At 47.4% G+C, this 26677-nt stretch overlaps 1 pseudogene across 1 annotated transcript; it reads left to right on the forward strand.

Annotated features, from left to right (window-relative positions):
- The first annotated feature begins 367 nt into the window (after nt 1-367).
- Nucleotides 368-26058, forward strand: LOC306641357 (pyroglutamylated RF-amide peptide receptor-like; annotated as a pseudogene). The gene is made up of 6 exons: nt 368-707; nt 17846-18036; nt 19431-19480; nt 23217-23450; nt 24928-25025; nt 25732-26058. The product of its transcript is annotated as a pyroglutamylated RF-amide peptide receptor-like (transcript).
- Nucleotides 26059-26677: the final 619 nt, after the last annotated feature.

A 26677-nucleotide genomic window follows, 5' to 3' on the forward strand; every position in this document is an offset into this window, starting at 1 on the left:
TGAAGAAGTTATACCATGACTAAATGGACTTTATCTCAGACTTTCAAGGCTCATTATTCAAAAGTCAGAACATGTAATCCTCCACATGAAGATGAAAAAAAAATCACATGATTGTATTAATTGGCACAAATGTTTATTTGATGAAATTCAATTACCTTGATTAAAATTTCAAGTTAAGAATTGAAAGGAACTTCCTCTCCTTTATAAAGAACTTTTTGGAGTGTGCCTGCGGGTCCCTGGATGAAGTCGTCCTACCTGGGATCCCTTCTCCCGACTGCTGTCCACCCCGCGCCGCCCGCCGGCTGCATGCTTCAGTCCCCGCTGAGGGAGCAGAGGCTGCGGCCCTGGGAGCACAGCCGGGCGCGGCATGCAGGCACTCAACATCACCCTGGAGCGCTTCTCCCAGCTGCTGCGAGACCACAACCTGACACACCAGCAGTTCATCGCGCTCTATGGGTTGCAGCCACTCATCTACACCACGGAGATGCCTGCAAGCGCCAAGGTGGCCTTGGTGCTCACAGGGGTGCTCATTTTCGCCCTGGCGCTCTTCGGCAACACACTGGTGGTTTAAGTGGTGACCCGCAACAAGGCCATACGCACAGTCACCAATATCTTCATCTGCTCCCTGGCTCTCAGCGACTTGCTCATCGCCTTCTTCTGCGTCCTGGTTACCATGCTCCAGAACATCTCGGACAACTGGCTAGGGGGTGAGTGCGCGCCTCTCCCAGTGCCCCGCACCCTCGCTGAGGGTGTTGCTTCCTTCCCACTCTTACCAATTGGCAATCCGTGGTTTCTTTCATTGACATTGTTTTCTATTACCTTGCACGGAGTTTACTGTCAGCAGGTCAGGAGGCTGTCTTTGACTCTCCTCTCATCTGTAATGGATTTCTGAAACAGCCTTAAACATAGATTTACATAGCATTGACTTGAAAGTGACACACAGTGCAAAAAAATTTAAAATGATTTATAGATCAGAAACTTTCTCATGCTCTCAAATGCAGCTATTATATTTGGGCATTTAAAAGTTGCCTGGTGCAACTAACACCATCAAATTAAGGGAAGAATTTTGGATCATCTCACAGAACTTGATTTTTGAGCAAAAGATGAAGACTTACCATTTCTGCACAAAATTATTGAGGAGATGTTGGAACTGTGTTTTGAACAATAATTTAGACTTGTCAAGCAGAGAAAGATGGGGTGTTCTTAGGAGCAGGGCTCACTCCAAAATTGGGAAGAGAGACAGAAGAGGGTACTTGAAGCCATTTCAGGAATGTGCAGTTTACAGGTGGAATGGTGGGAAATGAGACAGCCAGTGATGAAGGAGCAGATTTGTGAAGCCTGCCATGCTGCTGTGTGATTACAGCTCCATTTGTACAACAAGGAACGTGGATCTCTTTCTGGGAATCAGGAGACCCGGGTTACCACCTTGGCTCTAATGCACATGACTTCAACATGTCTGGGCCTCAGTGTTGCAATATAATATTATGAATCAGCATCGTTTGCTAGTGAAATGAGGCCCACAGCCATTCTGAGGATGGATATCCAGGGAGACTCTAATGGAGGATGTCCCCTGCTGATGGCAGAGGGGCACTGCCAAGAATTTTCTCACACTCTGCTTTCCTTGCTTCCTATTTCATGGGGGCATATCACGTTAGCTTCTAAATACCGAAAAAGGGGTGATATGTGGCTGAAGTATTTTGTAGGGTGAGAGAGAGATGAGTGTTAGAAAATGTGCTTTGAAAAGGTGGGCCCTTTTCAAAAGGTGGGTATTCAGCTGGAGGCAGCCTGTGTTTATCTGGGATGGGATTTGTAGAATAAGTGATGTGCTATAATCAAGTAGAGGACACCTAAGTTGAAGTCCAGGGGAGAGGACAGTGCCTGGGAAACAGCTGAGCAAGAATCAACTTGTATGTTTTAAGGTAGCAAAAATATTTACAAAAAAAAAAAAAGGGTTCAAGAGCTGAAAATTAATTCTTAGTTTATTTTTTGACAGAGCCATTGAGGACTCCTAGGTGGCAAAGTGTTCTACTTTGGGGGTACAGACACCAATGAAGCTCTTCTTGGTCGCTGTGGGCCTCAGAGAGGCTGTCCCACCATGGGCAAAGCCAGGGTTTGAGGGCCACTCTGGTCGAGATGGGGGTAGGTCAGGAAGGCCTCCCAGAGGAGGGGGCATTGTGGCAGCGGCTTGGATAGTTTAGGCTTTTATCAGTAGACAAGGATGGCATTTCATAGGAGCTGGGCTCCCTCCACAAGGAGGAAGAGAGGAAGAAGATGGTGCACTTTAAGAACTCCATGTAGAACTTTTCCAGAATACACAGCTTTCAGGTGGGGATGGTGAGAGGTGAGACAGATTAATACCACCAGGGAGGAAAATGCACATGTTGTATAACAACCTACCACAGGACTACTTCACAGGTGAGGCAGGACAGACAGGGCCCCCAAGATCAGCAGGTGGAGGCAGTGGCCAAGGGCAGACCCCTGGGGGAAGGGCAGTGCTGCCCAGATGGGGCCCAGCTTCGCATATCTCACTTGCTGAGGTGGTGATTCCCCCTCTGCAGTGTTTATGATGTTGGCATCGAACTGAAATGAAAGAGCATAGTGCCATTGAGTCACAGAAAGCAACTCTGTGGCCCAGCCAGACACCCTACCTCCTGGTTGGAATTTCTGCAGTCCAAGCATTTCTGATGGTGGTGGGCTGGGAACCGCTGCTGATCTTCCTTTGGTTCACTTACCTCCTCGCTAGGATCAGCAGCACCCACGGTGTCAGCTCCTGCATCTTGACAAGCTCCTGGTGATCGTGTGCAGGTTGCATTGTGAAAGTGCTGCTGGGTGATACTCTTGGACCTGCCTGCATGGGCACCTGCTGAAGGGCTGTGCACATCATCCCTGCTGGCCTCCAGTCTTGCCAGCTATGCTTGGCTCCGTGGAGCTTGCTCACGCTGACTCAGCCTCGCGGAGGGCTCTGCCCAGCTCCTCCTTCAGCAGGCCATGTTGGCCTACAATCAGTCACAGTGAGAGTATTTACAGCATTGAAATCAGCGACTACAAATTAGGCTGCAAAACAAACAAACAAAAGTTGTTTTCTGGCACCCTGTGAGCACACTGGCAATGTCACCCATAAACACCCAGTTTATTTAGGTGAATCACACTGACATCAGGAAGGAACTCCTGATCTGCGGCATCCAAGCACACCAGCAGGATGGGGGCAGTGCGCAGGGCCTTTTACCCACCGGCCTCTGGATCAGTGACTGGAGTGGGTTCTTGCCCCAGGCATGGTCAGCAGCCTATGCTCATGACCCCCCAGTGGCTGGTGTGAGGGTGAGATGGTGTTGCCCTAGAACTTAGAAGTCTAAGTTTGTCCAGAGAGTCCTCTCTTTCTCCCTCTGATCTATTTTGTCAGATGCCACCAGTGAATTTCCCCATTGCCCTCTGAGAATGACATTTACAATCTTTGTCTGGAACTTTCTCATTTGCCTCCTTCTTCTCTTTATTTCTTCACAACTGCAGAGTCTCCTCTGAATGCACTGACTGAGCACGTTTTGCTTCTAACTAAATTCAGAACAATTGATTTTGCTGTGGCTGAGGCTCAGGAGCAATGCTCTCTTTTCCAGGTCCCCAAAACTCCTCTTTTCCTCTTTCTTCCTTTTCTTTATGTTTCAATGTCTTATGTTCTCTCTTAGATGGTTCTCACACTTCTTTTGTGCCAGTGTCCGCTGAAGCTTAGTGTCAGTCTCTTTTCTTCGTCAGTCATCTCTGCATGGAGGCCATTGCCAGGTCTCACTTCTCCGCTGATGATTCTGAGCTTAACATCTGATCTTCATCTTGAGCCATGTCTTTCAGCTGATCTAAGACTAGGCATGCACATGTGGGTATCTGATCAGCATTCAGGACTCTTGTGCATCTCGTCCTCCTGCCTGCAGTCCAAACTATAATTAATGGTGTATGAGCTGATCCTGCATCTGGCATTCCTGGGTATCTGCTGTGTGCATGGCATGCCAAAGGTGTTGACAGAGCTGTGTCCTTGTGGGACAGCCAGGGTTCAGTCAGATCAGGAGAAGGAAGCACCTGAAGAGAGGGGGAGGACAGGGAACTTCATCAGAGTTCCAGGGTGCGCAGCACCAGTGCTGGGATCAGTTCTGAAGATCTCCCAGCAGCAAGTAGAAGTCAGTGTAAGTAAGGTGACAGGGTGTGCTTGGGGAGGGCGTGGAGCAGGGCTTTGCAGGCGCCTGGGGAGGAAGGGTCTCCCCAGGTGCACGCTGAGCTCTCTGGTACTCCCTGCACCCTTTCTGTGGCAGCCAGGGAGCTTCCTGATAGTGACTGGCAAGCTGACTAAAAGCTGTTCCAAGGAAAGAGCTCCAGAAGCTTCCTGAGTGGTGGGGCACCGAGGGCAGATGTGTGTGTCCTCTCACTCACAACGTGTGGCTGCTACGAGAATTCCTGAGAGCTCCCCTCAACAGTGGCTCTCAGTCTTGGCCTCACCCGGATCTGGCTGGGGAGTTTTTAAAGATGTGTGTCTGCCCACCACCCATCCTGGGAATTTGGACTTTAATTGGCCTGAGTTGTGATAACTGGTGTCAAGTTTTCAAAGTTCCCCAAGTTAGAAAGGATCTTTATTTTCAACCAAGGCCGACACCACTGACATAGCATAAATGCTACCAGCACCAGGACCAGGGTGGGGACTGAGGATGGGGTAACAGAGTAACAGGAGCGAGGTTTCCAGAGAGCATGGAGCCTTCACGCCACAGGTGGCATGTTCTCAAAGTAGGACCAGGAGTGACACGTGCCTGGGAAATGCAGAATTGGGTTGTATAAGACGGAGTCCCACAGGACCTCTGAGGCAATTGCTGCATTGTAGGCAGTCTGTTATGTTTTCATGGAAACCCTGGCCTTCCTGCAGTATTTCCAGATGAATGTGGAGAACTGGGATGCAGCTCATGGGTAAAGTGCTTGATTTGCATATATGAGACCCTTTTCCGTTCTTTGCTTTTTCCTCCCTTCCTCCCTGCCTTCCTTCTTTCCTTCCTTCCTTCCTTTCTTCCTTCCTCTCTCCCTCCCTCCCTCCCTCCCTTTCTTCCTTCCCTCCTTCCTTTCTCCCTTCCTTCCTTCCTTTTCTTTTTTGACACTGAGAATTTAACCCAGAGGTGCTTTACTGCTGAGCTATATCCCCAGCCCTTTTGTTATTTTTTATTTTGAGACAAGATCTTGATAAATTGCTGAGGTTCTTGCTCAGATGTTGAGACTAGCCTTAACTGTTTGAACATGCTACCTCAGCCTCAGAGTAACTGGGATTACAGGTGCTCCACCACACCTGGATAGAGGTGCTGGGTTTAATTCCCAGTACCAAGGGGAGAAGAAAAAGAATTTGGAAAGGAGTAGTAAGTGGTACAGAGGTTGGAATATAAGATATACTAAGACTAGAAACCTTTTTCTGTCATCTGGAGAATAGGATGCCTGCTATAAATTAGCACACCTCTGAGCAAAGACTTTCAGTGCCTTGTTCCAGAGCCCTGGGGACTGGGGTGGGTGGATGCCAGAGTGGACAACTCCCAGGCTTCACCAGAACAGCACCTGTCTCTATTTTTATGAAATAGAGCTTTGCATCTGACTTTAGATGAAAAAGAAAAGGATTTTACTAGAAGGAAAGGAAGGGAGGAACATGCATCAGGCAAGGCATAAAACATTCAGGTGTGTTTTTAGAGAGCCATAGTTATCCTTGGTGACGTGCTAAAGGAAGGCTGCGGGCTTTAATTGTGGGACCAGTTCAGAGCAGAGGCCTGACCCTGAAGCTTCTCCAGTTTACATTTAAGATGTAATTAGCAATTAGAAAACATCCCTTTCCTTTTTCGTAATATCATCCTTTTCTATGACACTTCGGAAACGTACATCTGTGAAACTGATATAGAATCAGGAGCAGTGTGGGGTTTAGAAAGTCTCCTGGCAGGAATTGTGACAGCTGCTGATGAAGAGCAATCTCTTTAAAGCAGAGAAGAATGACAAGCGGAGAGGAAGGAGAGGCCCACAGCAGCACTCTGTTTGGAAGTGAAGTTGGGAGGTGCCCTGGGTTGCCTCTGGGCCAGTCCCTGGTGTCAGCCTGCTCGCACCTGAGAGAGAAAGCCCCCAAGCCAAGGAAAGCATTACTGGGGAAGTGGAAGGGGTGGTAAGAGTGGCAGGACCCACATGGAAGTTCTTTCCTGCTGAGAACGATAGCAGTTTGCCATTACCACAATGACAGAAGTGGCTCTATCACTGGGAAAGTCTGAAAACGCTCATTGCACACGTAGGAGGCACAGACAGTGTCCTCTTTTGAATTTGCTTCTCTACAATGTAGGGCAGCGTGTTCTTTATCCTGGGCTGGTTTATTAGGGTTCTTGTTTGCAAGTTTAATGAAAGGGGGAGGCTTTGCACATGGGAGAAAAGGCTCAGGGCAGTTCAGCCACAGCTCCATTTACGTCCTCCAGCAGGGCTCATCCTGTCTCTACTCCAGGCTCCCAGCCATAGTTTTGTGGTCTTATTCTTTAACTAGCTTTTGCAAATAGCATTTTAAAAAGGCCCCAGGAACTATATACTTACATTTCTTCAAAACTTCCTATCTCAATCCCAGGTCCATTGTCAGATAAACAAATAGACCAAATGCGGTATATACACACAATGAACAATTACTCACCATGAACAGGAATGAGGTTCTGATGCTTAGTACAATATGACAAAGCCTAAAAACATTATGTTAAGTGAAATAAGCAAGACACAAATGGATACATATTATTAACTCCACTTATAGGAACTATTTAGAATAGACAAGATTATAGAGATAGAAAATAGATTCAAAGTTACCAGGGATGAGGGGCAGGGTTGAGTGCAGAGTTCATGTTTAGGCTTGTATTTGGGATTATGGAAAAGTTTAAGTGGCAATGACATTGTCAATAGAGTTCATACCACTTAATGACATGTTTTAAAAAAGCTACAATGGCCAGGTACAATTGTGCACTCGTTGATCCCAGCTACTCAGGAGGGTGAGGAAGGAGGATCATGAGTAAGAGGTTAGTCTGGCCAATTTAGCAAGACCCTGTGTCAAAACAAAAAAAAGAGAGTGGAGGTGGGCGGGTTGGAGTATAGCTCTAGGGAAGAATCAGGATTCAATCCCCAGGACTGAAACAAAGGGAGGGGATAAAATCACATGTTTTGTGTTGTACATATTCAAAAGGGAAGGAAGGAGGGAGGGAAAGAAAGGAGGGAGGAGGGAGGGAGGAAGGAAGGAGGGAAGGAGGGAAGGAACTTAATTTCTCAAAAGGACACTTCACCTTCTGGTAGATCCAGAAAATTCTGGAAAAGATTCTAGTCAGTTAGGGTTTACACTTCCAATAGAAAAAAACTTTGTGAACTAAGAAAGAAGTCCTCTGTTTAGACCTAAGTCCTGTTCCCATCATGATAGTATGGGACACAGAGGGAGGCTGGGTCACTCCTAATAAAGGACTAGGTCAGAGTGCTTGATGGTGGAGGTGGGATCAGACAGAAGGTGGTCAGTCCTACTGAAGGACTAGGACAGTGTGCTGATGGTGGAGATGGGGTCAGAGAGGAGGTGGGTCAGTCCTACTCAGGGACCAGGACAGTGTGCTGATGGTGGAGATGGGCAGATGCACATGTTTCACAGAGTTGTTGTTATCCTCGTTGGACTGTTTCCTACCTGTGAGAACTCAGCTCTGTGCATACATGTGCTCCATCAGGGATTTGTTTTGTGTCTGTCTCCAGGCCTCAGTCCTGAGCTGGCATTTCTCTGTCCTAGCCTGGATGGGACACTGGCATCTCCCTCTGTTGTCATGGACTGGGCACTGGCCACCCTCTCTGGAGTCCCCTGGTGCTCCCACATCTGTACCTCTCTCTGCTGAGAGACTACCAGGAACCTGTGAGCAGGCTGGGACCTTCACCTCAGCAGCTCCCTCAGTTCAGGCCTCTAGGAAGGATTTGGAAGAAGCTGCCTTGTTGCACATCCTGTCCTTAATTAAGGATTTCTAATAGTTAATCTGAAGTAGTGGAGCCAGTACTTACTAGTTTTTTTTTTTTTTTAAACCTGTCTTTGCAAAATTAAAACTATAGGTGAATTTATTCTTCCTGTGGTTGGGTTGCTAAGAAATTTCCTGTCAACCAGAGAGACAGTGTGCTCCTCAGGATAACAGGAAGCTCAGAAGACAGCCTGTCCCCACATCCAGGGAGAAAGAGGACTGGGCATGGTGCAGAGAAGGAGCATGAACGGTGGACTCAGACAGCCTCGCCTCTCATTCCATCCATGGCTCTTCCTCACCGCATCCTCTGGATATGGCTGGCACTGCCTGGCATGAAGTCAGACCAGGTGGAGGTCAGAGAAGCTGTAACAGGACATTTGAGGCCACCCTCCAGAGGCTGGTGAAGCAGCAGAAAGTACAGGAAACAAGCAAGTTTTGTTTCATGCTCTTTTTCAACAAAAAGCATTACCAAGTCTTATTTCCAGTTTGATTTCAGTATGAAGCAGGTAGTCTTTTTTTTTTTTTTTTTTAAACTGATTAAAGTCTCCCTTGAAAATCCTTTTCAACCCATGTAAGAAACAATATCAACATTAAAAAATACCTTCCTGGTAGAAATGAGATGTAAGTCGCTCTGCTAATGGTGTACCTTGGCAGAGTAGTGTCTGACTTGGGGCAGCCATTTGGCTTCCTTTGGCACAGCTTCCTTATCTGTCACTTGGGATGGCTTAGACATACCTCTTGAACCAGCTGTGAATGTGAACCACCCTGTGAGGGATAAGGACCTGCCACTAGGGACCCACAGACAGGACGTTAGTGTTGTTCACAAAAAAAAAGTTCACTGTTTAAAATGTTATGCACATGTGTGTGTGGAGCAGATTTATATCCAACAAGAATGAGAGAAAGTTAAAAAAAAAAACGGTTACTGCACCATTAGTAATCTCAGATATGTACAATGGGCATCTACACAAAATAAGTGTGATCATTCTATCTATTGATAGCTTATTTATGCTAAAATATTAAACAATTCACTTCAAGAGTATTTTCTTCTGACATTCAGATCTCGAGGATTCTGACTAATCCCGTGTGCATAGCGCACCAACAGGGCTGCTTTTGTGGGTTGCAGAGTGTGAGGCATCTGAAGGCCTGGCTCTGTGGCAGAGACCCGCTGGGCCTGCTGCCTCTGCAGCTCCCTGAGGCCTGGGTCTCTCCAGGTCACCCAGATGTGGGTGGGGCATCCTTGCACCCACGCCAATGAGGAGCAGTCCCTGGCCCAGGCCTGCCTCCTAGTGTGAGACAGCTCCCTCAAACCCCTTCGCCAGATGCCCCGGCCTGGATCATGGCCATGGGCAGCTGGTATTGTGGATGCCCTCGCTGATTCATGGAAACACGCATGAAGCACCTCCAAGGCCACTGGCCTCAGGCACCATTGAACGGTGGTGTCCGTTTCATGATGGTCGCCTGTCGATGTCCTCTTGGAGGCACAGATTTGCTCCGTCTGGGCTGCTGAGGGCCCTAGAGCTGTTCCCTACACCGTAGAGAAGCAGAAAGCACAATGGCATGAGTGCCAGACCCCTGACAGAGCTTTCCTGTGCCGGGCTCATGATTCCCGTCGGTCTAGATGCGGTGTGGAGGCACAGAGGCAGTGGTGTGTTGGTTTTCCTGTTCTTCAGAATGGGCCTCTCAGAAGCCAGGGGACTCATGCAGTTTCTGTGGCCCCAGGGACAGCAGGTTTGGTTGGGCTCAACTGGATGGCTCTTAGGCTAGTTTCCTGGGGGTTGCTGAAGAGTTGATTCATCTGATGACCTGACAGGTGCTTGTGTTAGCTGACCTCTGCAGGAGAGGGCCCAAGAGCCTGGGACTGTCCTCCCCCAGTGGGGAGCTCACAGTGTGTTGGAGGAAGCACCACCTCCTGGAGAGAGAGCTGATGCGGATATCAGGACCCAGGACTGGGAGTTGAACTCACATCAATTCTGTGCTAAAGCAAGTCACCATGGAACCCAGATTCAAACCACAGAGGCGTACCTCCACCTGCTGTGAAACTGGCACAGCCTGGCGAGCAGGGGCTGGGGCTGTGATGGGAGGACCGGCTGCCGCAGCCTTTGTCTCATGGCTGGTCCTGTTAGGCCCATTGCCTGAGCTTGCGCAGCTGGCGAGATTTGTGTCCCGAGGACTCTGCTGCTGGGAGGGTGCCTGCCACAGTCATGCAGGACAGGAGCCTGGGCACTTCTTCAGGCTTCCTCACCTCCTCATCCACTTTGGGCAGTGTGGTCCACCACTGCTCCCCTTCACACTCTGGTGCTGGTTTGGGGCCTAGAGGACAAATTCCAGCAAGGGCCATTTGCTGATTGTCCTTTTGGCCAACTGCCTCTCGGTGGCCTGCACACATGTGGACCCTGAGGTGAACACGCTCACAGAACCCCACAGTGGCTGATGTGAGAGTGACCACCAAGCCACTCAGCTGCAGAAAGTGTGCACCTGGTTTTAATTTCTTTTTCTTTACTAAGATACCCAAAAGCAATAAAGTATTTGTTTATTTGTGGGGGAGTATTTGTTCTCATCGACTATATATGACAGAAAAACTTGTGAGCATAACTCTCATTCCTGTGGCTGAACATGGTGCAGTCACACCAGTCATATAACCACACAGGATATAGGGCAATGATGTCCATCTCTTCCACTGTCCTTCCCATCCCCACTGCCCCACCCCTCCCCCTCACTCCCCTCTGTACAATGCAAAGTCCCTTCATTCTTCTCTACCCCGGCCCCACCATGGACCAGCATCCGCTTATCAGAGACAATATTCAGCCTTCAAAGCATTTGTTTTTATGAAGAGAAATTTTATTAGATGAATTTTTTTCTGCTGGGTGTGTTGGTGAACACCTGTAATCCCAGTAGCTCGGGAGGCTGAGGTAGGAGGATCATGAGTTCAAAGCCAGCCTCACCAAAACTGAGGGGAAAAGCATTCAGTGAGAATGGCCATGCCCATCTCAGTCAACCCTTGGGACTACATGACTAAACCAGAGGAACTGGTGTAGCAATTTACAGGAACACAGCCAACTGAAATATGCACCTACCCATAGGCAGTTGCTAATGAAATGGTGTGTTTTGTCCACTTGGAATGTCTGTGCGGAGTGAGACCATGACAGTGTGATGGGATGCCACCATAGCTGAGTGGGGACAGCTGTCATATTGTGATTGTGTTATGACCTCATTGCTCCCTGAATATTTTTATTACTGTAATAAATGCAGAGCTCAATTACTGAAAAAAAGTCTCATGCACTCGTGTGGATAGTATACTTCAGTTCTGGACTGTGCAGGGCGGAGACTGCTAACTCGTCATTCAGGAAGTGGGTCTACATCCCAGAAGGAGCTGGCAGCCTCGGCCTGGTGATGACTGCAGACATGGGCTGGCTGGAAGTCCTAACTGTGGCTTTAAAAATCCCCAATTCCCCCTACCCCTCTTGTAAAAATGTTTACCTGTTGTCTCCTTATTTTCCCAGCTCCCTATATACCTGCCCCATTGTGGATCTCAGGTTCATGGTGGTGGATTAATAATACACTATCATTATCATTGGGGCAATGATTCTCTCCTGTTTCATCACATCCATATATATTTAAAACAAATCTCCATTCCTGTCTTCATTCCTCTCACACCTGCAGAGGAAGCTGCAGTCCTTGCTGATGCACATCCTCTGGTTTGCTGTGTCCTGGCTGCGTGTCTGCATGGTCAGACAGCCTGAGTTGTTCTTAACATCTCTCTGAGCTGCTGCTCAGCTAGTACTGGGCAGTTCATCTGGCTGGAGTCTGACTCTGCCTGCAATGGAACACAGGAACCCTAGCTCATTTTCTCCACAGAGTCTTCTCCACACCACCAATGAACACCCCGCCTCTTCCCCAGGGATTCAAGGGACTACCTGATAATACACCCCTTCCCACCTCCCCAGCTGTCCAGGACCAGTGTTGACTGCAAATGCTTTTAGCATATTTGAATATTGCATAGGAAAAGTCTGCCACCCCTTTGTCCTTCATTTCATGAGTTGAGGTAGCTATGTATGGGACCTTTACCTTTGTACATGCGTTTTCTTTTTTTTCCTATTTTTTTTTATTGTAAACAAATGGGATACATGTTGTTTCTCTGTTTGTACATGGCATAAAGGCATACCATTTGTGTAATCATAAATTTACATAGAGTAATGTTGTTTGATTCACTCTGTTATTTTTTCCCTTCCCCCCACACCTCCAACCCCTCTTTTCCCTCTATACAGTCCTTCCTTCCTCCATTCTTGACCCCCTCCCTAACCCTAACTCTAACCCTAACACTAACCCCTCCCACCCCCATTATGTGTCATCATCCACTTATTAGCACTATCATTCGTCCTTTGGTTTTTTGAGATTGGCTTATCTCACTTAGCATGATATTCTCCAATTTTATCCATTTGCCTGCAAATGCCATAATTTTATCATTCTTTATGGCTGAGTAATATTCCATTGTATATATATACCACAGTTTCTTTATCCATCCATCAATTGAAGGACATCTAGGTTGGTTCCACAATCTGGCTATTGTGAATTGAGCAGCTATGAATATTGATGTGGCTGTATCTCAGTAGTATGCTGATTTTAAGTCCTTTGGGTATAGGCCAAGGAGTGGGACAGCTGGGTCAAATTGTGGTTCCATTCCAAGTTTTCTAAGGAATGTCCACACTGCTTTCCAGAATGGCTGCACTAATTTGCAGCCCCACCAGCAATGTATGAGTGTACCTTCGTCCCCACATCCTCTCCAACACCTATTGTTGCTTGTATTCTTGATAATTGCCATTCTAATTGGGGTGAGATGGAATCTTAGGGTAGTTTTGATTTGCATTTCTCTTATTACTAGAGATGTTGAACATTTTTCCATATGTTTGTTGATTGCTTGTAGATCTTCTTCTGTGAAGTGTCTATCCATTTCCTATGCCCATTTGTCGATTGGATTATTTGCATTCTTGGTGTAGAGTTTTTTGAGTTCTTTATAGATTCTGGAGATTAGTGTTCTATCTGAAGTATGATTGGCAAAGATTTTCTCCCATTCTGTAGGCTCTTTCTTCGCATTGCTGATAGTTTCCTTTGCTGAGAGAAAGCTTTTTAGTTTGAATCTATCCCAGTTATTGATTCTTGCTTTTATTTCTTGTGCTATGGGAGTCCTGTTGAGGATGTCTGGTCCTAAGCCGACATGTTGAAGATCTGGACCTACTTTTTCTTCTATAATCTGCAGGATCTCTGTTCTGACTCTGAGATCCTTAATCCATTTTGAGTTTAGTTTCGTGCATGGTGAGAGATATGGGTTTAGTTTCATTCTGTTGCATATGGATTTCCAATTCTCCCAGCACCATTTGTTGAAGAGGCTATCTTTTCTCCATTGCATATTTTTGGTACCTTTGTCTAGTATGAGAAAATTGTATTTATTTGGGTTTGTGTCCGTGTCCTCTATTCTGTACCATTGATCTACCTTTCTATTTTGGTACCAATGCCATGCCGTTTTTGTTACTATTGCTTTGTAGTAGAGTTGAAGATCTGGTATTGCGATACTCCCTGCTTCACTCTTTCTGCTAAGGATTGCTTTAGCTATTCTGGGTTTCTTATTCTTCCAGATGAATTTCATAATTGCTTGCTCTATTTCTGTAAGGTACATCATTGGGATTTTAATTGGAATTGCATTGAATCTGTATAGCACTTTTGGTAGTGTGGTCATTTTGACAATATTAATTCTTCCTATCCAAGAACATGGGAGATCTTTCCATCTTCTAAGGTTTTCTTTAATTTCTTTCTTTAGTGTTCTGTAGTTCTCATAGTAGAGGTCTTTCACCTCTTTTGTTAGATTGATTCCCAAGTATTTTATTTTTTTCGAGGCTATTGTGATTGGGGTAGGTTTCCTAATTATTCTTCCCAAAGATTCATCACTTATGTATAAAAATGCATTAGATTTATGTGCATTGATCTTATATCCTGCCACTTTACTGAATTCACTTATGAGTTCTAAAAGTTTTCTGGTGGAATTTCCTGGTTCCTCTAAGTATATAATCATATCATCAGCAAATAGGGGTAGTTTGGGTTCTTCTTTTCCTATTCGTATCCCTTTAATTTCTTTGGTCTGTCTAATTGCTCTGGCTAGAGTTTCCAGGACGATATTGAATAAAAGTGGTGGAAGAGGGCATTCTTGCCTTGTTCCAGTTTTTAGGGGGAATGCTTTCAGTTTTTCACCATTTAGAATGACATTAGCATTTTCAACTTCCAAAAAAATTCTTCTAGGATTTTGATTGACATTTCAATAACCTGCATATTGTTTTGGTGATAGTCAACATCACGGCACTGTGCTTGTAGCATGAAGGCAGGTGGGTTCCATGTGTAAAGACCCAACAAGGCCCCTCAAGATCCGAGCTGCCAGGTCAGTGTCCACATTTTACTTTCCCTGCCAGTGGTGGTCAGCAGATTCTGGCTCTCCGGTCTGAGACTTTCCTGGAATGTCTGTGCTTTCTTTCCCCATTGGGTCTCAGTATGTTGCTGGGATGCAGTGCTTGGAGATGCTGTGGTCATCCTGTGTACACAAGTGACCATCTAGGAACTAAAGCAGAGGCACACCGAGGACACTGTGGTAGGGCGGAGGGAGCCTGGCTGTGCGCAGCTGTCCTGCCAGGTCGTGTTGTTGAGGAACACATTTCCGCAGTGTTCAAGCCTCCCGAGTTGAACTCTGTATTCCTTGTTACCTAAAATATCCTAATTAATATTGAGAAAAAATAGAGAATTGAACTTATTTATTACGATGATGATCACTTAGTGTATGGCATCTGGCGTGGTTTCTATCTCTAGCAAAATAGAAACAACTCCCTTGTTGTTTACTGTGTGATTTTAGTTAGTTTTCTGTTGCATCCGTAAACACCCTTTCCAAGTGGACTTAATGATCTGTATTATGTGAGCATGCTGCTCTTTCACACCAGGTAACGCTAACTCGGAGCTGCTGTGTCTGATGAGCTGCTGAGCACATGCTCCCGCCCCATTCATCACACATGGCCGCCTGGTCATCACCTTCAGTAAATCCCTCTCTGCAGGCCTGGACCCTCTCCACTTCTTGGCCAGTACACGGGTTTCCTCCTCAATATTTCACGCTGCGCCACTGAAAAATTCTGAACATAGCAGAACATGTCATTTGTGCATTATCGTCCTGATGGCTGACCTGGGTTTATTTTCCTTCTATTATTGGAAAGGTCTAATTGTTATTATTAGTGGAAAGTAGAAAAGCAACACAGTTATTTTCCTTATGGTATTTGTCACTATTAGAAAAATGAAAACACAAGAAAAAACCCAGAACAGACAGCTGAACTCTGGAAAGACTGTTTTCTGGCTTGAATACACATGCAGATGGCTCTCAGAAAGGAGCCAAGGAAGCATCCTAGGTAAGGTACAGGACTGTGTGCTCTGGCCCACCAGGTCAGGCTCCTGTCTGAACTATGTGACAAGAAGTCCTGCTTCTCCAGTGGAATTCCTATTGGCTTCTGCAACCTGCCACTTGCATGACAATTTTTAGCTGATGGGCATATGAGAAAACTGCGTGTCCCCAACTCAATGCAACCTTCCAAACAGTAACAGACAGGAGAATTCTTTGGCTGTATTCCAAAAGGTCGGAAGCACATTGGAAGCACAAGTGCTTGCTTTGAGCAGTATGTCTGGAAGTTTCTCCAGGTTGAGAGTGCCAGACGTGGCTTATTGGGAGAAGAAAGCACCCCACCAGCTTATTCACTGTGAACCGCTCGGCTCATGCAGAGAAAATGGGCTTTGAGAAGAGGCTAAAGACTCTTTAAATGCCATGCTGAGAACACAGGTACCCAGCTTGTTCAGAACAGCAGTCCAGGAGAGTCAGTCATGGTGATGATACCCAGGAGGCATTAAGTCAAACTGAAAATAATCTGAGCTGTGATGAATGATGCCCTTGAACTTGGTGGGCTGGGACTGACTGATGTCTCTTATTGCACCATGCAGAGAATTCCAAGGCTAGACCAAGCAGAGCAAGGAAAACTCAGTTCCAGTTCTTCATCCTGCACTGAGGATCTCCCATGAAGAGCCACTCAGACGTCTCAGCCTGAAATTGCCCTGTTTCCACCCAATCCCCCATGACCATCCCAACCTCCCTGCTTTGTCAGGTTTCCAGTGTACTCTTTCCTTTAGGAATAATATCAGGTCATCCCAGGCAATTGCCCTATTTTAGTTGCAGATTTTACTGGCTTTTTTCTGAAGCACATACTGATGACTGTGTCTGCTTAAATCTAAAGTGCATTATGCTAAGCAACATAATATGGGCACTATTCTCTGATCTAGAAAACAAATAAGTGTAACTTCAGAAACCAGCATGCTCTTTCTAAATACCCCACACCTCCGTCATGCATTTGTTGAGGGGAGTCACCTTAATGATAGGCTCTTAGCAAAGAAGAAAAAGGATATGAATTACCAAGGAGCATCTCAACCTGTGAATTTTAGCAAGTCAAAGGCCCCTCTTTGATTTGGGGGAAAATGAAACTCTGTTTTTTTTTTTTTTTTTTTTTTTTTCTTTTACTGGGTGAGTCATTATAAAACAGCACATTCCTCTGGGTTCCAAGAAGCTAAGACTCAGGCCATAACCTGGGGTTGTTAGAGGAGATACTTGAAGTGGTGCTACCAGCAGAAAGTCCTCATGATCCAGTGATCCCAGATGGCTCAGGACTCTTGGACCTGTCTCCTCAGTCCACACCTCTGTCCATATCTATTCTATTCCAGTCAGTGCAGCTGCCGTGTGTCTGGCCATTTTTCCCGATCTGTAGCAAATCTGGAGGAACTGAGTCTCCTGGCCTTGGTTCAATGCCAACCCTCCTGGGTTCCTCGACCAGCCTTGGACGGTTGGCATAGGGTGAGAGGGACAGGCTCATACAACCTATGACCTCTTCTAGGCAGGAAAGCCTGGGAGGCCCCCAAGATGGGACTTGGGGGGCAGTGTCAGCTAGAAGGAGTCACAAGGCCAGGGACCCAGGTGTGACTGAGGAGACTGGTTCACAGGACCAGGAGACCACTTCTGGGGAGATGCTGGGCACAGGGTCGGGTGGCGCTGGGGGTCTGCTTGACTGCTGAGCTGGTCTGCCTTATTGGCTTACTGTGTGTTAGACCCCTCACTCCTCCTTCCAGACTGGTCACTCTGCCTCCAGGTGTCCCTTTCCTCATCCACCTCCCCACCACACTGTCTCACACACTTCAATGCCAAGAGGTTGTCAATTATTCAAAACCCAGAGATCTTTGAATTCTTTGTAGGAAAGATGTGACATACATTTGAAGATAACTGAAACTGATGAATTTCTCCCTGTTGATTTACCTGTTCATTTCCAACTATTTAAAGTAAGTTTAGGATTGGAAAGCCGTCAGGAATTCTTGTGTAATTCCACAAGAATAATTCCAATACTAGCTAAATTCTCATTAGCAGAAATAAATGTTTGTCAATGCCTTTCACATGATATATTAATAAAAACTGCTCTCTCTGATGACCACTCAGTGGCCTACTATGCCTCTGTTGGTTTAGCAGCAAAAGATCCTGTCAGTGTCTGAATTCTCATCTATCCATTACAGAGCAGGGAAGTTCTCCCATGTTACTGTGCCAGGTGACTGGACGCCCATCAGATGTGCCACTTGGCATGTGGCACACTCACCAGTGCTGCTAAAGGAGCAGCCAGAACAAGCTGAGAGTCCAGGGATGCCTGGGGCACAGGGGCAACATGGGGAGCCTGTCTGGCCGGGCATCCAGGAGCCACTGTGCTCTCAGGCAGAGTGGCCTCCTGCTGTGTGCTCACCACCAGGTGCACCCCTGGGCAGTACCCCTGGGCAGCACCCCTGGGCAGCGCTCCAGTCCTCTGCTTTTCTGGCCACACATTCCCTGCTGCCTCAGGACCTGCCCAGCTCAGAGCCTATCACCTCGGGCAGACAGTTCCTGGTCCTGCAGGTTAAGGCCAAGGCCGCTGGCAGGTTTCCAGAGGAGCTTACTGAGGAGGTATGTCCTGAAGAAGTCGGTGCTGGGACAGGCCTAAGCAGTGATGGGTGGGCTAGAAACAAATTCAGGCAGTTTAAACCCGTCTAATCGCACCCAGTGCTGCAGGCTCAGGGGTGCACACCTCAGGGCATGCGTGAGGTCCTCCCTGAGACTCACCTAGCATTGTGAGAGCCCTCTGGTTGGTGTACTGCCACTTCATTTTAAAAGGGTGCACAAGGCCCTGGTGCCTTTCCACAGCAATGCAGGTCATGGTGAGGATCTCTGTCACCATGGCGGTGGACTGGACAAATGGCAGCCACTTGCAGATGAAGGCACCTGCAGGAGGGAAACAGGACAAATCACTCAGAGAGCAAGGTCTTCCCGCCACAGATGGGCACACAAGCCTCTGCTCGAGGACCCCATCACTATAGCGAAACACAGACACAGCAGCGGAGATGGCACCTTGTCTTCTGCTTTTTCTGTGATTGGACTCTTAGTTCCTAAATGTCACATAATTATGTACAATATGGCAATGGTGGGGGACAAATGGATAGCTAGTAATTGATAACAGGTAGGAAACAATCAACAGGACCATCACATGGGACAGTCAGCGTGAAGTGGTCTCCTGGGGTCTAAACTGCACAAGAATCTTAGATTCTTCTTCCTTCTTGGTTCCCTGTTAAATTGTCCCAAAGGCATAATGCTCATTAAACACTCTTGACATCACCTTTGATTTCTTCTCTTTGACTCAATTTAAGAAGAATCTAGGTATGCATAAAGCTACTTGCCTTCTCAGCAGAAGTGGATCAGCTCCCATTGAGGACCAGAAACTTTCCTTGGAATTTTATTTGAGGAAACAAAATAGTGAGTGGATTGTCCTCATCCTCAAGGAGAAGCTGAGAAGGAAGAGTTGGGTCATCAGGCCATGAGGGGCTGCATAGGGATACTGAGTGGTCAGTTCATTTGGAAGTGGTAGGAACCTTCAGGGACACTGGGGAAGGTGACCTGAATCATCCTAGGAAGAAAGACCGTGGGAAGATGGAGAGGACAGGGTGGCCCATCCTGGTACAAGCTTGGGGCCAGGGAGCAGGCAGGCACTGGGGTGCATGAACAGAAATCAGTTGGGCCTGGCTTCTCAGTGGAGGACTGGGGCACCAAGGGAGAGGACTCAAGGCCATGCCCGAGGGTCAGTGTACCTTACAGCATTAATGAGTCTTTAACATTTAAAACTGGCCTAGGAAGATCATTCCAGCAGCAACTTTGAGGGGCAAAGGACTGAGAACCCATGAGCTCACTATGAAGCCAGGGCAGGAGATGGGTGAATGGGAATGGTGGGCAGCTGGGCCTCAGTGCCAGGTGTTCTTTCCAGCAGAGTCCTGTTCTGATGATATCTGCCTTCTGCGGGTGTGGTCTGACTGGTGGCGGTCATTGTGGGATCACCCATGTGGCATGTGCAGCAGCTGCAGTTACGCTGGCCAGGCTGAGGCTCCCTCACTGAGCCACCTCCACCCACGGTCCTAATCACAGTCATTTCCCTTTTTCCAAGAGCGCTGAGCAAATGTGTGACCTCAGTTAGTCAAAGGAAGTCTTCTAACTGGAGTAAGACTAGACTCCTCTCCTGTTTTTTCCAGATAGCTCTTCTTGATATTGTAAAGACTTTAATGCTTAAAATAAAGGTTTTTAAATTTACAGCACCATGTTGTGCATTTCAGAGCAAGGGGAGTATGCTTCCCTAGGGTCTCTCGCAGTCACACTGCATGTTAAAAATTCAATGATTGACATGGATTTTTCTTATATTTTTAAGTCACATAAAAATTTGTTTTTGAGATTGTCTACTTAGTTCTTTCTTACCTGCCTTTGTAAGTTCTTTCTTGCTTATTGACAAATTGAACTTGGAAATATGTCAAGGGATGATCTTGTCCAACTTCTTTCACACCTTCCCAGACAGGCCCAGCCTAGCCTGGGGTTCACAGTAAAGGGAGCAGCGTATTCTTTGCAGTTAGCCCAGCCTGTCCCCTGGCTGTGCCTTAGCGTGTCCTGCACAGGGAACCTAGTTCAGAGCAGGCTTCAGAGACAGAGGACACCCACATACCAAGGCAATGTTTAAAGGGACATGCCCCTTTGTTCTTTTAAGAATAGAGATGGGAAAATGTGAAGCTTTAGGCACACTGCATGGCCAGCAAGGACATCCAGTGGGCCTCAAGGTGATGGCACACTTGAGAAGTAGCCCATGCTTCTCAGTGAATGAGGTGAGTCGTGTTGAGTGAGCTGGACTCTGTAGTGAAAGCACAACAAGGCTTTATTCCATCTCTTCCTGACTGAGGGTGGACCCCATCACACAGATAATACCTGCCTCTGGTCACTTTCAGTCCCTTGTCAAATGCCCAGCCCAGAGACATGGTCACACCGATTCATACAAGCAGTCCATTTAAATGTTGCCTTTCCCTATGCTTGGAATGATTTTAGGCCCAGAACCATGGAGGGTCTATGGTCAGCTCTGTCTCTGCCTTGCCTCTGGTCTCTCTGTCCCTTCTTAACTGACTCACTGCCTCTCTCTCCTCAGGAGCCCATAAGGAAAGTGAGGAGAGGGAAGGCAGATGTTCCTTGGAATTGGTGCCCTCTGGGGAGGACTGTGGCCCACATTGACTCTGCTCCCTGGGTCCCTGGGTGTCCCCCAGATAACAGCCCTGAGGCTTCCCAAGGCTGCACTCTCCTGCCAGCTTCTCAGGAAGACCTTTCAGTGCCACACACCTTGGGCTCCCAGCTCCTGCTGACCCTACCATCATGTCTAGCAGGAAACTCATGTGAATGGAGCCCTAGATGACTCAATCTAGTTCAATCAGGGAACAAGAGTCAGCTCTTCCCTGCTGTGGCCAAGTACCTGAGAAAAATGACTTAGAGGAAAAAGCAGTAGTTTGGCTCCCGGGGTTTCAGTCTGATGGCTCCAGTGCTTTGGGCCTGAGGTGAGGCAGAGCATCATGGTGGAAGGCTGTGGCAGAGGGAACCTCTCCCCTAGTAGAAGCCAGGAAGCTGAGCAAGAGCCAGGGACAAGATGTAGTCTCCAGGGGCAGGAAGGACCCCCTCCTGCTACCTGGGTTCTCCTCCAGTTTCCACTGTCTCCTAATAATCCTTTCGACTATGAACACTCAGTGGGTTGATCCACTGAGGAGCTCAGGCTCACTGTCCCATCGCTCCCCCAAAGCCCCACCTCTGGCCATTGCTGTGCTGGGGCAAGCCTCTGGGGGGCATTCCAGGGGACATTCCTCCTATACCCAGGGAGTTTGGAGCTTAGAATTTTTTTCCCACTGTGTTACTGTTCCTCATTGATGTGGGGTCCATTTCTGGCCCATGGGGAAGAAAAAGATCTATCAAGTTTTTAAATAAAATTACCTTATTCTCTACTGTAAATGTATTTTAAATATATATGTCATCTATTTAGTTTGAGAAACGTGTACTGCATGATCTAATTGGCAAAACTGCCCTGTCAGACAGATCAGTCAAATCGGATTTGCTTCCTGTCAAGAAAAAGTCTGATTTCCTTCTTGAGATCCATAAGTGCATTAGTAGGGCCACCTTCTGGCTCCTGAGCTTCAGCAGGGTTGGGGCTGTGGGAGGTGTGGGAACCTGGGTTCCACCTGGGGTCAGGGGGCAGCAGCTCCTGCCTCAATGCTCCCAAGACTCCCAGCCTGCTGTGGGCCTAACTCTCAGGAGGGATGTCTCTGACAGCTTCCAGGACACGGAAGCAAGGAGGTGATTAAATCAAAGTTGTCATCCCCTCTGCTCCCTCACTGTGACATGCAAATACACAGTGTCCCAGCATCTGTCAAAATACCATTTCCCCAAATGCCAGGCTTCACCCGGAGTAGAAACACGCTTCACCAGGGAAAGCAGGAGGTCCTGGCATGGACTAGGCTGCCTGGTCTTGGGCTTTGATGATGGCTGCCACTGGAACTCTTTCCTTGTTGCTCCATGGTAGATGTGGGTAGGGTGGGAGAGGGCATGTTACCAGGTGGGAGAAGGTCAATTATGAAAGAGGAGGTGGGAATGTTGGCCCAGCATGTCCCTTCCCAGGGCCAGCCAGAGCAATGGGGTATCTTGTTGTCCTAAGTACATTGAAGTGTGCTGTTGGAAAGCCTGGGCCTGTCCCCAGCACTGCAGGACCCTGTGTGGATGCCACCAGTCTCAAAAGCAGCTGTGGAATGTGTTGGGACAGGCCTCCGTGACCCTGTAGGGCCTGCTCACCTGCAGTCAGAATGAGTTTCCTTTTGTCCTCCTATATACCCAGGGAGTTTGGAGCTAAGAATTTTTTCCCACTGTGTTACTGTTCCTCATTGTATTTCCCCAACAACTGAATCAGAACTTGAGTTTTGTTACCTTTTCAACTGATGTTGAATATTTGTGATATAATTTGCTGAGAATGTAGGCAGAATATGCCTGATACCTAAGTATTCATCAGGAGCCCTCCAGTATGATTGAAGTGTTTTGATAGTTTGGATAAATTCCCTCATTGCTATTCTTGTCGCACAGACATGACTTTCAGATGTGTTCCAAATGCTTAGTGTGTCCTGGAAATCAACCCTTTAGTAACCAAGTGTTGTTGTCATGGTTGCCAATAATATTTTTGAACGTACAAGGTGAGTCCTCCAGAAACCATAAGACGCATCAGCAAGTAAATATAATCTGACAGAAGTTTGAATCCAATTTCTCTTCCATCCCAGAATCCATCCATTGCCCTTTGATACCTTTCCAAGCAACCTGCTCATTCCACTATGAAACTGTAATAAAAATCATGGCTTCCAGAACCTCTTGCTAGGAAGAAGTCTGAGGACTCCCCAGAACTGGTTCCTCAGCAACTAAGAAAGAAAAGGTCAATTAATTACCTCAGTGAATATCGAGCTTGCTGGCCTCTCACACAAAATGTTTCCAACCTATACTTTATTAATTGTGCTTTTTCAGCCAACTGAAAGCTTGTGGCCCATGGAAATAAGGGTTGAGAAAGATAAAAAATGAAAGTAAAAGCACAAAACTCAGAAGATCTTGAGCAGTTGTGTGGGAAACTATTTTATAACCAAATAGCAGTGGGTAAGGCGATTCTCAGGGAGAGGCTCACTGGCGAGTCTGAGGGGCCCAGCTCAGCAGCTTCCACCCTGGGGCTGCTGCCTGCTGGCCCTCCTGACCCTCTGTGTTCTTGTAAAGGTCAGGTACGACTTCCTATATAACCAAGAGCATGTGTGCTGCCTGGAAGAGTGGGCCAGCCCGGCACACCAGAGGGCCTACACCACCTTCATCCTGGTCTCGCTCTTCCTGCTGCTGCTGCTGCTCCTCATGCTGGTCCTCTACGGCAAGATTAACTACATGCTCTGGGTCAAGAAGAGGGTGGGGGACTGCTCTGTGCTCTGGACCATTCGCAGGAAGGAAAAGTCCAAGATCACCCGGTCAGTCCCAGGAAATGCTCGTCTCTCTCCAAGTGCTCTCACTCAGTTATGCTGGGGGTAGGGTATTTGCCAGGGATCCAGAACCCTCGGCAATTTAATCAAAGCATCATTCTTTGTTCAAAGATAGAGCATGGCTGGACTACAAATCCTGAGGTTTTATGAGATGGTGTGTGAGGCAGGAAGAGCAAGGTCACCAGCTCTGAGATCAGAACAGAAGCTCCATCTATAGATAGAAACTTCCTTGGCACTGGGAACACAGTTACACTGTTATCTGTGTGTGAAGATGGCTTGGTGGGAGCTGAGGACTGGTGTCAAGACCTGTGGTCCCCTGGGACTCTCTCAGAGGCTGGCCAGCCATGGTGTAGGCCAGCATGCTGGAGAGAGGCTCCTGCTTTCCATATAGTCAGAGGGGCCTGATACCTCCATCCTTCTCCCCACCGAAGATGTCACTCAAATACATGCAACAGCATATGTGAAAATCCTTCCAAACTGGAGCACCATATTTTATTATCTTTGTTTGTTCTAGTTAGTTACACATGATGGCAGAATGCATGTCGACTCATTGTACACAAAAGGAGCACAGCTTTTCCTTTCTCTGGTTGTGCACAAAGTAGTCACATCATGGTGTAATCATACATGTACATAGGGTAATGATGTCATCTCATTCCACCATCTTTCCCACCCTGCACCCCCTCCCTTTCCTGATCTCTCCCCTCTGCTCAATCCAAAGTTCCTCCATTTTTCCCTTGCCACCCCCAATTAGGGATCAACACCCACATGTCATTGAAACCATTTGGCCTTCAGATTTTGTGATTGACTCATTTCACTTAGCATGATATTTGGAGCATGTTATTTTTAAAAATTAGTATTATTGATACTTTATTTTTATCAAGGCTGTACTTTCTGATCTGATTCACTAATAGCATTTTAAAATACTACTTACTGCTATGACACTGGCTGTCCACATGTTTTATTTTACAGTCTGTACTTCATGACTCCTAGAATGCTAAGCAATGCCCACTATTGAGAGGTCGAGGGAGTCCATGGCCTTCCGTCAGTCCGAGTGTGCAGTGCCCCCTGGTGCCCACCTGCGTAAAGAACTCGTTCCTTGGACTTAATAATGGGCTGCGTTTTTGTCCTGTCCTTGAGGCTCACATATTTCATAGACATGAACATTTTACTGTTAAGGGTGTGAATGCTCTTCCACACGCAGTGAGCAAGAGTGTGGCCGCTGAAGTTAGATGGCCTAAATTCAAATCCAAAGCACCCCTCCGTTGGCCCTCAGACTTGGCAAAGGTCCTCAGCTTCTCTGTGCCTCTGGCTGCACCTATGGAGTGGTCTGACGGGAAGGCACGTGGCAGAGTCTTGCCAGTCACCAGTCGAGCACCAGCTAGCAGTGAGCACACCCTTGATGGATGCCATCGGGGGACACCTTGCCAGGGCAGGATGACCAACCAGTGTCTCCCTGTGGGTCTAGGAGGAAGAAGTGAGCAGTCATCATGCTGGCGATGGTAGTGGCCCTCTTTGCCATGTGCTGGGCGCTGTTCCATGTTGTCCACCGGATGAATGAGTACAGTGAGTGTCCTTGCTGGGTGAGGGCTTCTTGTTCATGGACTGCTGATGGGAAAGGAGTCTTGGGATTTGTTCTCCCCACTTGAATAATCACATGCCAATTACAGAATGCCATTCCTTCAGGCTGAGCACCACCAGTCATTGTGTGGGAGGCAAGTAGACACGACTGACCGAGTTGTCAATAATCATGAAGACAAAGAGAAGCTTTGTGACTCTTCTCCCCCATGACCCCTGCTCTTCTCCCTGGTAACCTGGTCGAGGCTGGCACCTCATAGACCTACTTTATTTAAGACCAGCCTTCCCAGCGTAGTGTTGTGAGGCTGAGGATTTCAGTGAGACCCTCAGTGAATCCTACTTGGTGACCCAGGACCCAGCGGGGGTCTTGGTGTAATCCTGTTCTTGGAACACTAGCAAACATTCACAGGTGACTGTCACTTCTAGCTGGCAGGACACTTGGAGCCTTGGGTTGAAGGACAGTCCATGTGTGGGCAGCAGGCTATGCATGCAGGGCTAAGTTTCCTAAGAACGCAGCCCTGTCCTAGAGGTCATTTATTCAGATACCAGGTGTCTCCCCAAGTGGTCTTGAGAGTTTCCAGGCCTCTACCCATTGTGTAAATGAAAGTTTGTGGTGAAGACAGGGCAGGAGCCACAGCCTGTTTAATCCTTGATGAAAGACAAACTAGCATTCTAAAGTATTGCTTTATTCCAGGTAATTTCAAAAAGGAGTACGATGACATCACCATCAAGATGGTTTTTGCTATCATGCAAATCATTGGCTTTTCCAACTCCATCTGCAATCCCATCATTTACTCATTTATGAATGAGAACTTCAAAAAAAATTTTTTTTGTCTGCCTTTTGCTATTGCCTAGTAAAAGAACACTTCTCCCCAGTGTGGCAGCTTGGATGATGCAGAAGAAAGCAAAGCTGTCTGGGACACAGAACCCGGTAGAGGAGACCAAGGTGGAAGCCTTCAGTGACAGCAAGATCAAGGTCAAGCTGTGGGAGCCACCATGGGGCCCCAGGAACCTCAAGTAAGGCCCACCATTGCAGGGAAGATCTCTGAAATTGTCTGCCACCCCTCTGACCAGTCAGGAGTTCCACTGTTTCCTCATGGGTGAACAGAGACCAGCTGCTCCTAAGGGTGAGTGCTGACGGGTGTCCCTGACCCAGATGGCCTGATTCCCTAATCCAACTTCTACAAACCTGGGTGGGGTGTGACCAAGGACAGTAGACCTGAGCAGTGGCCTGGGTGTCCTGCAGTGCCGCAGGACCTGTCTGTGGGTCACCATGGGCCACAGGCATGCTGTGTACAGCTGCTGGTCAGGAAGGTGTGATGCTTCTCAGCTCATCAGAGGCGAGTCAGAGAGGTGCACAGGACATCATGGACAACAGAGCAGAGCCCACAGTCTTGATGGGGGTCTGTTTGCTGTCCCCTCATGATGCAGTCCTGCTGAAGACCTGAGCCTGCCTGGGTCACTACAGAGGGTCGTCTTGGCCCAGGGTATTTGTGACATGATGTTACTTACATCTGATCAGCAAAAAGGAAAAAATCAAGGGGGAAGACTCCATTCTGGAAGAACGCATGTGCCCGGGAAGTGAGAGACGATAAAGATGAGGTTGGAAAGATTTAGACCAGTCTCCCTGGGGAGGTGTT

Source organism: Sciurus vulgaris (genome assembly GCF_902686455.1).
Source record: "Sciurus vulgaris genome assembly, chromosome: 12".
Classification (NCBI taxonomy): Eukaryota; Metazoa; Chordata; class Mammalia; order Rodentia; family Sciuridae; genus Sciurus; species Sciurus vulgaris.